The sequence below is a fragment of the Pleurodeles waltl genome, chromosome 1_2 (assembly GCF_031143425.1).
Source record: "Pleurodeles waltl isolate 20211129_DDA chromosome 1_2, aPleWal1.hap1.20221129, whole genome shotgun sequence".
NCBI classification, from domain to species: domain Eukaryota; kingdom Metazoa; phylum Chordata; class Amphibia; order Caudata; family Salamandridae; genus Pleurodeles; species Pleurodeles waltl.
The window spans coordinates 203,475,270-203,493,739 of record NC_090437.1 but is presented as its reverse complement, the minus strand read 5'-3'; positions in this window follow the sequence as shown (position 1 = coordinate 203,493,739).

Sequence of the window (18,470 nt, the reverse complement as noted above, 5' to 3'; positions counted from 1 at the left end):
TAGGCTGAATTAGGAGACATGCAAAGCTCCTACTGTACCACTTATATCATATAGCACTATATCATAAGAATCACAATACTCAGAGTTACTTAAAATAAAGGTACTTTATTTTAGTGACAATGTGCCAAAAAATATCTCAGAGGATATACTCCCTTAGGAGGTAAGAAAAATACACAAAATATACACACAAACCAAAATCAGGTAAGTAAACAGTTAGAAAAGTAGTGCAAACACTGTATAATACAATAGGATGTAATAGGCCTAGGGGCAACACAAACCATATACTAAGAAAGTGGAATGCGAACCACTTAGGGACCCCATGCCTAGTGTAGTGTATAGAGGGTCACTGGGAGTGTAAGAAAACACTAAGGGTGTCCAAGATACCCCACCGCAAGACCCTGAAAAGTAGGAGTAAAGTTACCCTACTTCCCCAGAAACACACTAAAGTCGTGATAGGAGATTCTGCAAAGACCAAAACAGACTGCAAAGCACTGAAGACAGATTCCTGGACCTGAGGACCTGCAAAAGAAGGGGACCAAGTCTAAGAGACACGAAAGTGTCCGGGGACGGCAGGAGCTCACTAAACCCCGGATGAAGGTGCAAAATGGCTGCCTCTGGGTGGAAGAAGCTGAAGATTCTGCAACAACGGAAGATGCCAGGAACTTCTCCTTTGTACAGAAGATGTCCCACAACGTTCTGGAGGATGCAGAGTTGTTTCCACACAGAAAGACCACAAACAAGCCTTGCTAGCTGCAAAGGTCGTGGTTAAAGAAAATGGGTGCTGCCTGGGCCCAGGAAGGACTAGGAGGTCGTCCCTTGGAGAAGGAGACAGAGGGGGCACTCAGCAATAGAAGCAGTCAGCACCCGCTGAAGTACTTGAACATGGGTTCGAGAAATCTGAGCATGGCAGTCATCTCAACACTACAAAGGAGGGTCCCACGAATCCGGTGGTCAACTCAGCAAGCTGAGAAATGTAGGACGGAGTGCTGGAGACCTGAGCTGTGCTGTGCATGAAGGATTCCTTGCAAAAGTGCATAGAAGCCCTAGCAGCTGCAGTTCATGCATTGCACAGGATTACTGTATGGCGTGGGGAGGCAAGGACTTACCTCCACCAAATTTGAACAGATGGACCACTGGCCTTTCGGGGTCACTTGGATCCAGCTCCTGTGTTCCAGGGACCACGCTCGTCAGGATGAGAGGGGACCCAGAGGACAGATGAAGCAGAAGTTCGGTGCCTGCATTAGCAGGGGGAAGATTCCATCAACCCACGGGAGATTTCTTTTTTGCTTCCAGTGCAGGGTGGAGGCAGACAGCCCCCAGAGCATGTATCACCAGGAAACAGTTGAAAAAGCCAGCAGGATTAGGCACAGCAATGTCACTGGTAGTCTTCTTGCTACTTTGTTGCAGTTTTGCAGGCGTCCTGGAGCAGTCAGCGGTCGATCCTTGGCAGAAGTTGAAGAGGGAGATGCAGAGGAACTCTGGTGAGCTCTTGAATTCGTTATCTTAAGAGAAGCCCACAGGAGAGACCCTAAATAGTCCTCAAAGGAGGATTGGCCACCCACTCAGGTAAGCACCGATCCGGATGGGTCTGTGCGTCACCTGCTGGCACTGGCCACTCAGAGGCCTCCATTGTGCCCTCACACCTCTGCATTCAAGATGGCAGAGGTCTGGGACACACTGGAGAAGCTCTGGGCAGAACCCCTGGGTGGTGATGGACAGGGGAGTGGTCACTCCCCTTTCCTTTGTCCAGTTTCATGCCAGAGCAGGGGCTGGAGGATCGCTGAACTGGTGTAGACTGGTTTATGCATGCATGGCAACATCTGTGCCCTTTAAAGCGTTCCCAGAGGCCGGAGAGGCTACTCCTCTCGGGCCCTTAACACCTATTTCCAAAGGGAGAGGGTGTAACACCCTGTCTCAGAGGAAATCCTTTGTTCTGCCTTCCTGGGACAGGGATGCCGAGTCCCCAGGAGGGAAGAAGCCTCTCTGTGGGTTGGCAGCGGCGGTAGCTGCAGCGAAAACCCCAGAGAGCTGGTTTGGCAGTACCCGGGGTCCATGCTGGAGCCCCAGGGATGCATGGGATTGGCAATACCAGATTTCGCATGGGAGGACAATTCCATGATCTTAGACATGTTACATGGCCATATTCGGAGTTACCATTGTGAAGCTACATGTATGTATTGACCTATATGTAGCGCACCCGTGTAATGGTGTCCCTGCACTGACAAAGTCCAGGGAAATTGCCCTGAACTATGTGGGGGCACCTTGGCTAGTGCCAGGGTGTCATCACACTGAGTAACTTTGCACCTAACCTTCACTAAGCAAGGGTTAGAATTATAGGTGATGTATAAGTTACTTAAGTGCAGTGTAAAATGGCTGTGAAATCACATGGACGTTATTTCACTCAGGCTGCAGTGGTAGTCCTGTGTAAGAATTGTCTTAGCTCCCTATGGGTGGCAAAAGAAATGCTTCAGCCCCTAGGGGGCTCCTGGAACCCCAATACCCTGGGTACCTAGGTACCATGTACTAGGGAATTATAATGGTGTTCCAGTGTGCCAATCAGAATTGGTAAAAAATGGTCACTAACCTGCAGTGACAATTTTAAAGGCAGAGAGACCATAAGCACTGAGTTTCTGATTAGCAGAGCCTCAGTGACACAGTTAGGCACCACACAGGGAACACATTCAGGCCACAACTATGAGCACTGGGGTCCTGGCTAGCATGATCCCAGTGAGACAGGCAAAAACAAATTGACACACAAGTAAAAATGGGGGTAACATGCCAGGCAAGATGGTACTTTCCTACATAGAGGAGTTGAGGTATCCATGTGTGTTTTTTTTTGTCCCAGACTACCCATGGGAGTGGTTCCTGTTTACACAGAGGGGGATGATATAGAGCCGGCTCGCCTCCACCATGACCCGGCCTGACTTGCAAGCTCATCCTGCTGAAGAAAATCTCTGAAAAAGTTACTACGTCCGAACGTAGAAAGTTGACCAGGACCTCCCGCACAGTGAATGCAAAGAGGGCGTCAGGGACGTTACATCAAGATTTAGGTTTGCCCCGGTCAAAGGATTTTCAACTGTAAAAATCATCTAAGTCCGAAATTAGAAATCTTCAGCGAGGGCTCTCGTGACGCAGGGCTCCAGGGAAGTCGGATCGAACTGGGGACTTTGTCTTGCTAAAGAAAATCGTAAAGAGGACGATTAAGTCCGAAGGTAAACTTTTGGCCGAAGTTTCCAGCTTGCTGTAGCCGAGCAGGGCTCTATCACGGTCAGCCTTAAACTTTGACTTTGTCCCAGTTTAGGTGCGACCACATGACCAGATTGGTGCTATTGTTTCTAGACACTAAAAAACACACATTTTTGAAGATTTATGAGCCAAACGTAGCGAAGGGTTTTTCCCATTCTGTGTCAATGGGAAAATGTGTTCGTACATATGGCCCTATATCTCCAGTTCCCCTTATCCAATTTTATACTTGTTGATAACATTTTAAAGATAACAAATATAATCTATTTTTATAACTTGTTGTTGGATTTTTATTGTGTTTTGTGTTTTACTTATTTACTGTTTTGTGATTTAGGAAAGTATCCCTTATTGGTACTTAGGTACCCAGGGCATTGTGGTTCCAGAAGATCCTCATTGGCTGCAGCATTACTTTTGCCACCCATAGGGAGCCCATGCAAAGGCTTCAGCAGGACTGCCATTGCAGCCTGTGTGAAATGGTGCATGTACCCTTTCACAGCCATTTTCACTACACCAGGTCACTTATGAGTCACCTATATGTCAGGCCTTCCAACCCTGAGGGCTGGCTACAAAGTACCTGTGCGTGAGTGTACCCCTGCACTAGCAGTGGTGCCCCCACGTTATCCAGGACCATTTTCCTGGAATTCATGAGAGTATGGACGCCCTTTTATGAGTGCAATGGACATAGGTCAATACTTATGTGCAGCTTCACAATGGTAACCGAGATTATGACCAAGTAAGGTGTCTAACAACTAGGAATGTTACCCCAATACTGATTCCAGTATTGGTTGCACAATCCCATCCACTCTGGTGGCTCCTGTCAGAGTCACCAGATCCTCGGGTCTGTGCACGTTCCCAACACGTCCACAACTGAACAGCTCCAAGACTCTGATAGATAAATCAGAGAGACTGAGAGAGTCCAAGAGGGGAAGAGGGGATTAGGAAGGGAACAGCTGGGAAGGAGACCTGTAGTAAGAAAAAGGACATTTGTACCTCTTACTAGTTTCTGGTTATTTGCAGGCTGCGTTTGTGATAGTGCTGTGATTCTATAACAAGGGAATGTGAGCTATTTACATGTAAATAAGCATAACAAATGGCGTTATTATTATTTATTAATAATAGCGGAGGGTGGAACTCGCGGAATCTCACTGAGATTTTATCTCCCTAGAACTCCAGGGAGTAAAACTCTTTGAGTTCCACCCACACCTAGTCAGGAAACGTGTCCTATCTGTTGGAGGCTGGCCTGGTTTGTAGTGGGTACCTTGGGCACTTACACCCTATGCCAGGTCCAGTTATCCCTTATTAGTGAAATCCCACAGGAGAGACCCTAAATAGCCCTGAGAGGGGGATTGGCTACCTTATCAGGTAAGGACCTATCAGAAGGGGTCTCTGGTGTCACCTGCTGGCAATGGCCACTCAGAGCCCGCCAGAGTGCCCCCACACCTTGCAAAGCAAGATGGGTGGGATGCACTGGAGGAGCTCTAGGCACTACCCCTAGGGTGGTGATGGACAGGGGAGTGGCTACTCCCCTTTCCTTGCTCCAGTTTCACGCCAGAGCAGGGACAAGGGGTCCCTGAACCGGTGTATACTGGCTTATGCAAGGAGGGCACCATCTGTGCCTTCAAAGCATTTCCAGAGGCTGGGGGAGGCTGCCCCTCCCCAGACTGTAACACCTATTTCCAAAGGGAGATGGTGTAACACCCTGCTCCCAAGGGAAACACTTTATTCTGCCTTCCTGGGACTGAGCTGCTCAGACACCAGGAGGGCAGATTCCTGTCTGTGAGGTGGCAGCAGTTGTAGCTGCAGTGCAAGCCTCAGAGAGCTGGTTTGGCAGTACTTAGGGTCCATAGTGAAGCCTCCAGGATGCATGGACTTGGCTCCCCAATACCTGATTTGGAATGGGGGGACAATTCCATAATCTTAGACACCTTGCATTGCCATGTTCGGAGTTACCGTTGTGAAGCTACATATAGGTATTGACCTATATGTAGTGCACGCGTGTAATGGCGTCCCTGCACTCATAAAGTCCCGGGAAATGGCCCTGAATTATGTGGGTGCACCTTTGCTTGTGCAAGGGTGCCCTCACACTTAGTAACTTTGCACCTAACCTTTAGCAAGTGAAGGTTAGACATATAGGTGACCTATAAATTACTTAAGTGCAGTGAAAATGGCTGTAAAATAGTGTGTGCACTATTTCACGCAGGCTGCAATGGCAGGCTTGTGGAAGGGTTTGTCTGAGATCCCTATGGGTGGCAAAAGAAATGCTGCAGCCCATAAGGATATCCTGGAAACCCAATGCCCTAGGTACCATATACTAGGGACTTATAAGGGGGGTCCAATGTGCAAATTGATATTGGTAAATGAAGTCACTATAGTGACAAATTTAAAAGCAGAAAGAGCATAAGCACTGAGCTTCAGTGACACTGTCAAGCACTATACAGACACTCACATTAGGCCATAAACTATGAGCACTGGGCCCTGACCAGCAGGAACCCAGTGAGACAGGCAAAAACATACTGACATACATGTTTTTATCTATGAGCACTGGGGTCCTGGCTAGCAGGATCCCAGTGCACAGTAAAAACACACTGACGCACACTCACAAACAGGCCAAAAGTGGAGGTAACCATGCTAGAAAGATGCTACTTTCTCATATCCACTCCTAGACCTACTCAGACCCTCACACACCCACGTATAGACCCAGCCAGCCACTCAAACACATACTCAGAGACTCACTCAAACACTGATGCACCAACTCACACACCCACTCAGACCCTGACGCACCACTCACCGATCCAATCAGACACTGATGCACCAACTCACAGACCCACTCAGATACAGATGCACACACTCACTGACCCACTCAGACACTGATACACCCACTCACAGACCCACTCAGATGCTGATACACCAACTCTCAGACCCTCTCACACACCCACTCCAAGAACCACTCAAACATTGATGCACCCAGTCAGAGAGCCACTCAGACACTGACTCACTCCCAGACCTCCTCAGTGACTCACAGACCCACTCACAAACCCACTTAGATACTGATGCACCCACTTAAAGACCCACTGAGGCACTCATGCACCCACTCACAAACCCACTCAGACACTGACACCCACTGACAGAGTCACTCAGACACTCACACACCCACTCGCAGAACCACACAGACACACACCCACTCCCAGACCTATGCAGTGACTCAGACCCACTCACAAACCTACTAAGACACTGATGCACCCACTTACAAACCCACTCAGACACTGACACACCCATTGACAGTCCCACTCAGACACTCATGCATCAACTCACAGACTCAATCAGACTGTCATATACCAACTCACAGACCCCTCAGACCCTCACACACCCATTCCCCGACCCACTCAGCGACTCACACACTCCGACCCAGACCCACTCTGAATCTCACACACCCACTCACAGACCTACACATGAACTTGTATACCCATACACTGACCCACTTAGTGGCTCAAGCACCCACTCAGAGATACACTCAGTTACTCATGCACCTACTCACAGACCTACTTAGATATTCATGCACCAACTCACAGATCCATCCAGACATTCACAAACCCACCCACAGACCCTCTCAGACATTCATGCACCCACTCACAGACACACTCAGGCTCATACACCCACTGGCAGAGCCACTCAGACTCATGCATTCACTCACACATCCATTCAGAGGCTCATGTACCCACTTTCAGTCTTACTCAGAGTGTCACGCACCCAGTTACAAACTCTCACAGACAATCTGAGAGAGCTTCTGAGACAGTTAGGAACCCATTGACAGACCCACTCAAACGCAGTCACAGACAGACTCAGAGAGTCATACATGTGTTTATTTTGAAAGTGATGCAGAAGATTCCATATATGTGTGTGTGTGTGTGTGTATATATATATATATATATATATATACATATATATATATATATATATATATATATATATAGTCATGAATTTTGAATGGGCTGGTGTCTATTGAATGTGTACTTTTGTTTTGCTTAGTGTCGACTATGTCGCTACGATTGTGACATCGTCGTGAATATTTTAGAAAATGTAAAAAATATATATTTTAATAATCAAAATGAACAACAATTTTGGGCAACAGGGTAGCCCTGAGAAGAGCTTTTGTGTTCATTGTGAGTTTTTGACAGCTACATATAAGAGCAAGTTTCAGGTTGCAAAGAAGCACCCTGTTGCCTTTGTCTGTGAAGTGCACTCCATCACATCCATAGATACCATCCATGTTAAAGCACAGGTTGTTTTTGTAGATTCAATACGTTATGCTTTCTGAGTATTGCAGAAACCCTTTTAATAACATGTTTTGTGGTGTTGTCAATTTGTGGAGAGAAATGGTTTGGCCACTTCCATTTCTGCCTTTGGCATATGTTGGAATACACCAAGATAGTGTGAGCGAAAAGTGACATCAGTTGTACAAAGGTATTCTTCATTAGGATTTCCTACCTTAGTCAGTGTGCCTAGGTCATTACCACCACAGTGCACAATCATGAGGCCAGGCAGTTGGGAATCCACAATCCGTTCAACAAAAGGGAGCAATTGATGCCACTTTAAAGCTCTCCGGGCAATCTAATTTATATCCACCTTAGCCAAACCCAAAAAGTTGTCAATACCACTTCTTCTAGCAACCTCTCTAGCCCAAAAGACATAGCTGTGGCCCACAATCCATACTCTAACCATTTTTAAGTGAAGAGTGTGAGAAAACAGGGTTGATTGTAGAGGGCCTCTAACTTTTTGTTCCCATTTTTCACTTTTTGCTGGTGTTTTCCTGACTCTAAGGGTGCCCTGGGTACTGCTAACCAGTCCCAGGGCATGTACTCTGTATAAACTAAGTATGCAAATTAGCCTAACAATTATTGGCTATGTCAACCTACCTATAAGTTCCTGCTATACCATAGGGCCTTTAGGTTAAGGGACCCCAGCATAGGTAGTGCACCCATAGGTGCACTGCTGAGGTGCCCAGGGACATTTTAAAGGATGATTTGCTTTGTGATTTTTTAAATGCTTTATACATTTGTCTCCTAAATTAAGCCTTGTCGCTCATTGCCAAGCTACCAAGGGTTGAGCTGGGTTTAATTTATTGAGATCTAACTGGTCGTACGTGGAGGTTAGGGGCCTAATGCTAAGTGTAGGTACTCACCTGCCCTTACTAATAATTCACTTTCCAACATTTTTGGTGGCAGCGGGGGATCCATTACTTGTGTTAAAACAAGACAGTTTTAAGTGAAATAAGTTAAAAATCCTCAAAATTGACATACAGCAAAAGTATTTTTGGTTTTTCAAATTTTGACAAATTTTTTTAATTACTTCATTTTTGATTTTTGTAAATTGTTCAGATCAGTTGGTATCAGCGTTTTTGTAAGTGACACAAGACTTAAGGGAGACCATGGAGCTTGATCTGGCTAGCCTACCCACACTTACTGCACAGCTGAGCTTAGGGTGTTGTACAGAAAGAAGGGATTACCGGCTGCTAACAACTTTAGGAAGGCTGTGATTGTCAAGTCCCTTGAAGCCTGGGTAGTGCAGAAGGATAGAGAAAAAGCTTCAGATGTAGGAAGGGAGAGAGAAAATGTCCTTTCCAACCTCCAGGAGGAGGAGAATGATTGCCTCACTGTAATCTCAGCAGCTAGGGCCCCATCAAGAGCTAGTGGGGGGGGAGGGTCTGTGGCATCAGACCAAGAGGAAGCAGAACTGGACCTCAGGCAAAGAGAACTTGAGGCCCTGGTAGCCCTCATAGCTTCTGAGGCAGAGAAGTTGGCCCTAGAGAAGGAGAAGTGGGCAAACATTGAAGATGGCAGCGACAGAGTGTAGGAGGCTGGCCTGGCTTATAGTGGGTACCTGGTGGTACTTAACGCTTGAGCCAGGTCCAGTTATCCCATATTAGTAGATTAGTAGTGTTCTAGCAGCTTAGGCTGATAGAGGTAGCTATAGCAGAGCAGCTTAGGCTGAATTAGGAGACATGCAAAGCTCCTACTGTACCACTTATATCATATAGCACTATATCATAAGAATCACAATACTCAGAGTTACTTAAAATAAAGGTACTTTATTTTAGTGACAATGTGCCAAAAAATATCTCAGAGGATATACTCCCTTAGGAGGTAAGAAAAATACACAAAATATACACACAAACCAAAATCAGGTAAGTAAACAGTTAGAAAAGTAGTGCAAACACTGTATAATACAATAGGATGTAATAGGCCTAGGGGCAACACAAACCATATACTAAGAAAGTGGAATGCGAACCACTTAGGGACCCCATGCCTAGTGTAGTGTATAGAGGGTCACTGGGAGTGTAAGAAAACACTAAGGGTGTCCAAGATACCCCACCGCAAGACCCTGAAAAGTAGGAGTAAAGTTACCCTACTTCCCCAGAAACACACTAAAGTCGTGATAGGAGATTCTGCAAAGACCAAAACAGACTGCAAAGCACTGAAGACAGATTCCTGGACCTGAGGACCTGCAAAAGAAGGGGACCAAGTCTAAGAGACACGAAAATGTCCAGGGACGGCAGGAGCTCACTAAACCCTGGATGAAGGTGCAAAATGGCTGCCTCTGGGTGGAAGAAGCTGAAGATTCTGCAACAACGGAAGATGCCAGGAACTTCTCCTTTGTACAGAAGATGTCCCACAACGTTCTGGAGGATGCAGAGTTGTTTCCACACAGAAAGACCACAAACAAGCCTTGCTAGCTGCAAAGGTCGTGGTTAAAGAAAATGGGTGCTGCCTGGGCCCAGGAAGGACTAGGAGGTCGTCCCTTGGAGAAGGAGACAGAGGGGGCGCTCAGCAATAGAAGCAGTCAGCACCCGCTGAAGTACTTGAACATGGGTTCGAGAAATCTGAGCATGGCAGTCATCTCAACACTACAAAGGAGGGTCCCACGAATCCGGTGGTCAACTCAGCGAGCTGAGAAATGTAGGACGGAGTGCTGGAGACCTGAGCTGTGCTGTGCATGAAGGATTCCTTGCAAAAGTGCATAGAAGCCCTAGCAGCTGCAGTTCATGCATTGCACAGGATTACTGTATGGCGTGGGGAGGCAAGGACTTACCTCCACCAAATTTGAACAGATGGACCACTGGCCTTTCGGGGTCACTTGGATCCAGCTCCTGTGTTCCAGGGACCACGCTCGTCAGGATGAGAGGGGACCCAGAGGACAGATGAAGCAGAAGTTCGGTGCCTGCATTAGCAGGGGGAAGATTCCATCAACCCACGGGAGATTTCTTTTTTGCTTCCAGTGCAGGGTGGAGGCAGACAGCCCCCAGAGCATGTATCACCAGGAAACAGTTGAAAAAGCCAGCAGGATTAGGCACAGCAATGTCACTGGTAGTCTTCTTGCTACTTTGTTGCAGTTTTGCAGGCGTCCTGGAGCAGTCAGAGGTCGATCCTTGGCAGAAGTTGAAGAGGGAGATGCAGAGGAACTCTGGTGAGCTCTTGAATTCGTTATCTTAAGAGAAGCCCACAGGAGAGACCCTAAATAGTCCTCAAAGGAGGATTGGCCACCCACTCAGGTAAGCACCGATCCGGATGGGTCTGTGCGTCACCTGCTGGCACTGGCCACTCAGAGGCCTCCATTGTGCCCTCACACCTCTGCATTCAAGATGGCAGAGGTCTGGGACACACTGGAGAAGCTCTGGGCAGAACCCCTGGGTGGTGATGGACAGGGGAGTGGTCACTCCCCTTTCCTTTGTCCAGTTTCATGCCAGAGCAGGGGCTGGAGGATCGCTGAACTGGTGTAGACTGGTTTATGCATGCATGGCAACATCTGTGCCCTTTAAAGCGTTCCCAGAGGCCGGAGAGGCTACTCCTCTCGGGCCCTTAACACCTATTTCCAAAGGGAGAGGGTGTAACACCCTGTCTCAGAGGAAATCCTTTGTTCTGCCTTCCTGGGACAGGGATGCCGAGTCCCCAGGAGGGAAGAAGCCTCTCTGTGGGTTGGCAGCGGCGGTAGCTGCAGCGAAAACCCCAGAGAGCTGGTTTGGCAGTACCCGGGGTCCATGCTGGAGCCCCAGGGATGCATGGGATTGGCAATACCAGATTTCGCATGGGAGGACAATTCCATGATCTTAGACATGTTACATGGCCATATTCGGAGTAACCATTGTGAAGCTACATGTATGTATTGACCTATATGTAGCGCACCCGTGTAATGGTGTCCCTGCACTGACAAAGTCCAGGGAAATTGCCCTGAACTATGTGGGGGCACCTTGGCTAGTGCCAGGGTGTCATCACACTGAGTAACTTTGCACCTAACCTTCACTAAGCAAGGGTTAGAATTATAGGTGATGTATAAGTTACTTAAGTGCAGTGTAAAATGGCTGTGAAATCACATGGACGTTATTTCACTCAGGCTGCAGTGGTAGTCCTGTGTAAGAATTGTCTTAGCTCCCTATGGGTGGCAAAAGAAATGCTTCAGCCCCTAGGGGGCTCCTGGAACCCCAATACCCTGGGTACCTAGGTACCATGTACTAGGGAATTATAATGGTGTTCCAGTGTGCCAATCAGAATTGGTAAAAAATGGTCACTAACCTGCAGTGACAATTTTAAAGGCAGAGAGACCATAAGCACTGAGTTTCTGATTAGCAGAGCCTCAGTGACACAGTTAGGCACCACACAGGGAACACATTCAGGCCACAACTATGAGCACTGGGGTCCTGGCTAGCATGATCCCAGTGAGACAGGCAAAAACAAATTGACACACAAGTAAAAATGGGGGTAACATGCCAGGCAAGATGGTACTTTCCTACATAGAGGAGTTGAGGTATCCATGTGTGTTTTTTTTTGTCCCAGACTACCCATGGGAGTGGTTCCTGTTTACACAGAGGGGGATGATATAGAGCCGGCTCGCCTCCACCATGACCCGGCCTGACTTGCAAGCTCATCCTGCTGAAGAAAATCTCTGAAAAAGTTACTACGTCCGAACGTAGAAAGTTGACCAGGACCTCCCGCACAGTGAATGCAAAGAGGGCGTCAGGGACGTTACATCAAGATTTAGGTTTGCCCCGGTCAAAGGATTTTCATCTGTAAAAATCATCTAAGTCCGAAATTAGAAATCTTCAGCGAGGGCTCTAGTGACGCAGGGCTCCAGGGAAGTCGGATCGAACTGGGGACTTTGTCCTGCTAAAGAAAATCGTAAAGAGGACGATTAAGTCCGAAGGTAAACTTTTGGCCGAAGTTTCCAGCTTGCTGTAGCCGAGCAGGGCTCTATCACGGTCAGCCTTAAACTTTGACTTTGTCCCAGTTTAGGTGCGACCACATGACCAGATTGGTGCTATTGTTTCTAGACACTAAAAAACACACATTTTTGAAGATTTATGAGCCAAACGTAGCGAAGGGTTTTTCCCATTCTGTGTCAATGGGAAAATGTGTTCGTACATATGGCCCTATATCTCCAGTTCCCCTTATCCAATTTTATACTTGTTGATAACATTTTAAAGATAACAAATATAATCTATTTTTATAACTTGTTGTTGGATTTTTATTGTGTTTTGTGTTTTACTTATTTACTGTTTTGTGATTTAGGAAAGTATCCCTTATTGGTACTTAGGTACCCAGGGCATTGGGGTTCCAGAAGATCCTCATTGGCTGCAGCATTACTTTTGCCACCCATAGGGAGCCCATGCAAAGGCTTCAGCAGGACTGCCATTGCAGCCTGTGTGAAATGGTGCATGTACCCTTTCACAGCCATTTTCACTACACCAGGTCACTTATGAGTCACCTATATGTCAGGCCTTCCAACCCTGAGGGCTGGCTACAAAGTACCTGTGCGTGAGTGTACCCCTGCACTAGCAGTGGTGCCCCCACGTTATCCAGGACCATTTTCCTGGAATTCATGAGAGTATGGACGCCCTTTTATGAGTGCAATGGACATAGGTCAATTCTTATGTGCAGCTTCACAATGGTAACCGAGATTATGACCAAGTAAGGTGTCTAACAACTAGGAATGTTACCCCAATACTGATTCCAGTATTGGTTGCACAATCCCATCCACTCTGGTGGCTCCTGTCAGAGTCACCAGATCCTCGGGTCTGTGCACGTTCCCAACACGTCCACAACTGAACAGCTCCAAGACTCTGATAGATAAATCAGAGAGACTGAGAGAGTCCAAGAGGGGAAGAGGGGATTAGGAAGGGAACAGCTGGGAAGGAGACCTGTAGTAAGAAAAAGGTTAGAACACACAATATGAAAATTATATCTCCTGAAATCAATACTAGACTATGATTCTAAGCCTAGTCACTCTGAAAATATGAACAATCTAAGAGTTAAGTTTAAAATGACTAAGTTTCAAGATGGCCGGATACCTGTAGGGGAATCAAGATGAATTAAATGAAAACTTTCTTATTCAAGTACTTTCCTTTACATGAGAATCAGAAAAAAACATTCTGACTAAATTTTAAACCAGTGTATACTAGGACCATACTATATTGCATCTAGAAACTCTGGCCTTCTGTGTACTCTTAAAATGTTTCAACACAAAGTGCGCATATTGCAGATAAATATATATATAGTTAACACCATAAAAGGATTGTGCACCATGAATAACACAATATGGATTCAGGAAACAAATCACATAACTTGTCAACTCGAATATTACATAATAAATATCTTAGAATAGTAGCATGCAATAAACAACATGAATTAAACTTGAGGAGAGAATCGTGCGTCTTGCCAATTCGAGTGTTACCATGTAAAATACCAAGAAATGGTAGCACGCAATGAATATCAAAGTCAAATCATCATTAATCGAATCGCGCGTCTAGCCGATTCGTAAAACACAATGTAAATGTCAAGGAATAACAGCTCACAATAAATAACAAAATCTAAGTACAATGAAACGAATTGCGCTTCTTTTGCCGATTCTTAAGCCACCATGTAAAATGTCAAGAAATGGTAGCGCGCAATGAACAACAAAGTTAAATGCTCATGAAACGAGTTGTGCGTCTTGCCAATTCGTAAAACATCATGTAAATGTCAAGAAATAGTAGCGCGCAATGGACAACAATGTTTAAACACCATAAAACGAATCGCGCGTCTTGCCGATTCTTAAGCCACCATGTAAATGTCAAGAAATGGTAGCGCGCAATGAATAACAAAGTCAAACCTTTATGAAATAAATTGCGCCTCTTGCCTATTTGTGAACTACCATATAAATGTCAAGAAATGGTAGCGCACAAGTAATCTGTTACTCATTTAAGAATTTAAACCAAGAATATGAAAATTCTAAATAACGGTGTCGGGACAAGTCCAACCACCGTCTTACCGCCTGGAACAATGATCACCAATGAAGGATTATGGCGGAAGACTGGAAGATCCAAATAGGCCACCGGGACAGGAGCTCAGGAAGAAGCTGCTGCTCTGCACCGGGACCTCTGAATAGTGAGCACTGGGAGTTGGGCTGGCTCTCTTTTATAGAGTCTTGGCCCAGCCCAGCACCACGCCCTGGCATGTTGCAGGGAAAGTCTCTGGAAAGCCCTGGAAAAGGGCCACACCCTAACACACTCTGAAAACCTGCAGCAATACATTGCAAAGGAACAGTATTTGTAAGCATATTAAAAATAAGTTTTCAGGATTGAACTCTGCAATGCAAAAGGTTAAACCACAACATATCAGCACAATGCATAAATTACTTTGTTTTTTTGAGTGCTGGGTTTTTGCATTTTTGTCGCCAATGGAGTGCGTATTGCTCTGGTGTTGACAGCTCCAAAGTGGACCCCCAGTACTGCCGTACCAACCTTCTGAGGTTTTCCAGGCAGCCACAGCTTCTGCCACCTCACAGTCAGGTTTCTGCCCTCCTGTTGTTGAGCAGCTCAAGCCCAGGGAGGCCAAACAATGGATTTCCTTTGGGACAGGGGTGTTACACCCTTTCCCTTTGGAAAAAGGTGTTATAGGCATGGGAGGGGTAGCCTCTCAGAGCACTTGGAAATGCTTTGAAGGACACAGATGGTGCCCTCCTTGTATAATCCAGTCCACACCAGCTCAGGGCCCCCCAGTCCCTGCTCTGACACAAAACTGGACAAAGGAAAGGGGAGTGCCCACTCCCCTGTCCATCACCACCCCAGGGGTGGTGCCCAGAGCTCCTCAAGAGTGTCACTGGGTTTTGCCATCTTGGTGGGGCACTCTGGGAGCATCTGGCCAATGCCAGCAGGTGACATCAGAGCCCTCCCCTGATTGGTGCTTACCTGGTTAGGTGACCAATCCCCCTTTCAGGGCTATTTAGAGTCTCTCTTCTGGGTGTTTCTTCAGGTTCGGATTGCAAGACTCCAGCAGGAATCCTCTGCATCCTTTACTTCATCTTCTACTGACCGAACCGCAGCTGAACCCTCGAGGAACTCTACAAACTGCAACATAGAAGCTAAGACGACTTCTGCAACACTGTAGCTTCAGCTCCTACCATCAACTGCAAGTGCTTCCAGGTCGTGCATCCTCCGAGGACTGCCTGTCTTCAGCCTGCACCAGAAGAACCAAAGGAATCTCCCGTGGAGTGACAGAGTCACTTCCCTACTGCAGCAGGCACCTCTCTGCAGTGACGACCGGTGGTGTGGGTCCCCTATCTAGACGACGAGCGTGAATCCAGCAAAACGTGTGGTGGACTAAAGTGACCCCTACTGTTCCAATGTCCAGCTGTCCAACTTTGGTGGAGGAAAGAGCTTGCCTCCCCTTGCAAGACAGTACCCCCGTGTACCGCGTGACTTGCAGTTGCCAAGCCTTGTGTGCGACCTTCCAAGAAGTTCTTCATGCACAGCACAGCTTAGGGCCCCCAGCACTCCATCCTGTAACTCACAGCTTCCTAAGTGGTTCTCAGGTGGCGTGGTTTCCCTTTGTGTCATGCTGCGTGGGCCTCCATTTGCACCTTCTTTTTCCCTATGCTGTGGGACTCCTGCCTGGTCTTCTGAGGACTTTCTGAGTTGCTGAGAGCCCCCTCTGTCTCTCCCTCATGGGTAGAGGCCACCATATCCCTCTTGGTCCTGGACAGTGCCATTTTCCACTAACTGCTAGCTTTGCGTGTCCCAAGGCTTGTTGGCAGAAATTCAGCGACGCAAACCAGACTGCAATCATCCATCCGACGTGGGACATCTGCACCAGCAGCATAACTGACTTTGGCCCTCATTGCGACCCTGGCGGTCAGTGATAAAGTGGCGGTAATACTACCAACAGGCTGGCGGTAACTACCGCCAAATTATGACCCTGGCGGAAAGATCTCTGAAAGACAACCGATGTACCACACTGACCACCAGGGCGAAAACAACAGCTACCACGGCAGAAGCCGCCTACAGCCAAACGGAAGTCAATGTTCTGCCCACCATAATATGACATGCCAAACAGCCACCTTTTACGAGCGGCACCAACAACATCAAAAGCCTGGCAGAAACAGAGCTCAGAAGGGAAAAGACTCACCATTGGAGACACACGGAACAACCACACCGTCATGGAACCTGAACTGCATGTTCTGCTCCACCACAAACACCAACGCCCGCGAAGACGACGAAGGTGAGTACAGCCACCCAGCACACAAGGAAGGGGGAGAGGAAAAAGAGAGTGACACACACACGCACAACACGCACCCCACACACTCACAACATACACACAACCAGATGGATTATAAAAAAATGTTACCCCGTCTTCGGCTGAGTAATGCAAGGAAAAAACAATTTTGAAAAAGTGAATGTAATGAAATCGACACTGTATGAAAAATAAGTTAGGCAAGAAAATAGATATATACATATGTCATGTCTCTATCAAACTATCCTCCATTCTCACTCTGACTCATCCCAAATCCTTTCTACTACTTTCATCTCCTAAAGAACTCTGCCTCAGCTCTTCCCTCCACTTCCACATCTAACTCACCAAACCTCACTCTACTAAGATGACCTCCCACACAACCCTACTAAATTCTCCCGCATTTATCTCACCCTGCTACTATGCTCTCCATAACCCTTCCACATACTCTTCCCTCCTCCATCCCCCTTTACTCATCCCAAGCCTTTGGGTTGAGGAAATTAAGGATATACTCCCAATTAACACTTCTGGATTTCTTTCCTCCTACACCCCTCCATTACTCCAGTCAATCTATCTAACAAACTCTCATATCTGCGGCTCAAATTAACTCATAATAATACTAAAACTGTACTCATTATTTCCCGATACTAATCCATCAGTAATTCTTGTTGGGTTCTAGAGTAGCCTAATACTCACCAAAAAGCGCTTTGCTGCCTCGTCAGTGGTAGTAAGCGCTATATAAATACGATTACAATACAATACAATATGTACAGAAAAAGGGACACAGCCCAGTCCACAATGTTCGTAGGCCACATGGTCACAGGCCAAAGTCCAAGACCACACATATCACCTGTTTCAACATGGAGAGAACACTGAAGGGGCATCAGTTGATAAAATTGGAAGGCACCTCAGGTGGATGGGGGACGGGGGGTACCTCAGCCGGGAGATGATACAAGACCACTGGTTCTGGAGGGGGCAACATGCCCAGTGCTTGATCCTGGGAAGTGATGGGCCAGTCCTCTCAGGTGGGTGTCTTGCCCACTGGTTCTGGGGGGGGGGGGGCAACAAGCCCTGTGCTTGATCCTGGGGAGTGATGGGCATGTGGGTGTCTTACCCACTGGTTCTGAAGGGAGCAACATGCCCTGTGCTTGATCCTTGGGAGTGATGGGCATGTGGGTGTCTTACCCACTGGTTCTGGAGGGGGCAACATGCCCTGTGCTTGATCCTGGGGAGTGATGGGTCACAGTCTCTTAGGTAGGTGTCATACCCACTGGTTCTGTTGGGAGCACCATGCCCATAGTTGATCCTGGGGAGTGATGGCCCACAGTCTCTCAGATGAGTGTCTTTCCCACTGGTTCTGGAGGGGGCCACATGTCCTGGGCTTGATCCTGGGGAGTGATGGGCATGTGGGTGTCTTACCCACTGGTTCCGAAGAGGGCAATATGCCCTGTGCTTGACCCTGGGGAGTGATGGACATGTGGGTGTTTTATCCACTGGTTCTAGAGAGGACAACATGCCCTGTCCTTGATCCTGGGAGTGATGGGCCACAGTCTCCCAGGTGGGTGTCATACGCACTGGTTCTGGAGGGGGCAGGCCACACAGCAGCCCATGGAGGCAGAACTACTTACTGTCCGCCGGTGGTGATGGCTGCTCAGTGGTGCTGCTGGTGGCGAAAGGCTCCTGCCCATCCTCTGC